At 46.5% G+C, this 2,098-nt stretch overlaps 1 protein-coding gene across 1 annotated transcript in view; it reads right to left on the minus strand.

Annotated features, from left to right (window-relative positions):
* ARHGAP5 (Rho GTPase activating protein 5) overlaps positions 1–338 on the minus strand; it is a 79,786-nt gene extending 79,448 nt beyond the window's left edge. The window contains exon 1 of the mRNA XM_029951541.1: positions 261–338. The gene's annotated coding sequence lies outside the window, so the exon portion shown is untranslated. The remainder of the gene's footprint in view (positions 1–260) is intronic.
* Positions 339–2,098: the final 1,760 nt, after the last annotated feature.

A 2,098-nucleotide genomic window follows, 5' to 3' on the forward strand; every position in this document is an offset into this window, starting at 1 on the left:
CACCACCCTCCCCACAATTCCCCGCCCCCGCCGCCCTCACCTCGCGGAGCCTCCCGCGCCGCGCGCCCGGCTGGGCCCCGCCCCTGCCTTCGTCTCCGGGGAGCTTGGGAAGGCGCGAGCGCTCCGGCCGGAGGGAGGGGAGCAAGCGCGGGGCCGCGTCCTCGCTCGCGTCCGGGCTCCCCCATTGGCTTCTGCCCCTCCCCCTTCTTCCTCCGCCTCTCCCACCCATTGGTTCACTCTCCTACTCCATTCCTTCTCACCTTTTCCCTTTTACCCATTGGCGTGGGTATTTTTCCTCCGCTTTCCCGTTTCTCCGTATTCTCCTCCTCCGTCCCATCCTCCACGGTTTGGAAGCTGCAGACCGTGCAGCCCTGAGCGCGGTCGACTCCGAACCTTCCCTGCTTTCTCCCTTTCCTTCGGTTCCGGTTTCTGGCTGAAACTGAGAGCAAACCACAGTACTGCAAAGGAACCTGATACTGTGTTAGCCGTTGCAAACCATCGCACGGGCACTGAAAGATTCTCGGCAAATCCCCCCATCGTCTCAGATCATTAAAGAATTAAAGAGAGGAAAATATGCGCCCTAGCTCGTTGGCGGGGACCTGCTCGCACGGATACTTCTGCCTGTGCAGCTAGTTTTCTGTCGGGATCGCTCGCTTACTACAGATATCACCCGTCCGGGACATGGTGCCATACTCACCCAGAAGGCAAAACTCCTTGGGAGCAAGAATCCCTTTCTCCATCGACACGGCAGAGACGCAGACAGGCCCGCGATTTATTCTGTTCTTAATGGAAGTTGAGAGAGATACCAAGATTTAGGGGTTTAAGGTAGCCCCAAAGACGCCAGCTCCACACAACCACCGGCCTAACCTTAGGAAACATCGGCCACCAGGCTTTTATTATACAGCCTTAAGTATATTCAGTATTTTTTGAAGCTTACAGAAATTTTACAAGTTTTGGGGTACACTAGGCTTTCGATGTATTTCCTTTCCGGGCATTGGTATTGAACAAGGTGGAGAAAGGACGGACAGTAGAAAAATGTCTTTCCCTTTACCATTGAAGAAACCGAAGTCTTGTGACTTTCCCAAGGTCATCAGAATCTCTCTTAGAAGAGGTCTTAAAATAGTTGCTGGCAGATAAAAATGAGCAAAAACATGAATCTACCCCAATTTGTTAAGTCTAAAAGAAGTAATTTAGGGGAGAATTTCTCTTTGGGGAAAGATTTGTTTCCTGCACAGAAAACAGTTTATCATCAGTAAAGTTAAGATATAAAAAGTCTTTTAAATCCAAGTTATTCTTTATTTCTTATGTTACATAAGGTACTGGAGTTAGCCAAGGTTGCTTTTTTTTGTGTTACAATGATGCAGCTGCTGCCAACCAGAAGTACATTTATGGTCTGTTAGTAAACTAGAAAAACAAAAACTGCCTCTTGGTAAAAATTAGAAAAATTTCTGGTAAATCTATTACAGTATTCGAGCACAAGTTTGTTCACACCCCTGCCCCTCTACTCTCCATATTTCTCAAAGGTAAACTTAATAGACAAAGCAGAAGAAACATGTTTAATTCCTGTTTCTCATTCCCTAATTTTAAAAAGGCATCACTAAAATTCCTTACTCTAGCCACTTCCTTGCATTTGAATACTGCCAAATATATTAAATCATTAAGGACTATAAGTACTTATTTTCTATCAAACCATAGGCAGGGAAGGATGCAAGAGAAAATTTACAATAAAAGTAAATACAGAGGGAGCGCCTGGGTGGCTCAGTCACTTAAGCATCCGACTTTGGTTCAGGTCATGATCTCACCTCAGTGAATTTGAGCCCAGCATCAGGCTCTGTGCTGACAGCTCCGAACCTGGAGCCTGCTTTGGATTCTGCGTCTCCCTCTCTCTCTCTGCTCTTCCCCTGTTCGTGTTCCCTCTCTGTCTCTCGAGAATGAATAAATGTTTTTTTTTTTTAAAAGTAAATATAGAGGGGAGTAAAGGAGAAAAAGAGAAGAGGAAGGGGAAAGGGAGTGGAACCATCAAAGTGAGATACTAATACCCTAAGTACCCATACCACTTGTACAGGTAGGAAAGTTCATGCATTCAAATGCATTTCAT

The sequence above is a fragment of the Suricata suricatta genome, chromosome 9 (assembly GCF_006229205.1).
Source record: "Suricata suricatta isolate VVHF042 chromosome 9, meerkat_22Aug2017_6uvM2_HiC, whole genome shotgun sequence".
In the NCBI taxonomy this organism is placed as follows: domain Eukaryota; kingdom Metazoa; phylum Chordata; class Mammalia; order Carnivora; family Herpestidae; genus Suricata; species Suricata suricatta.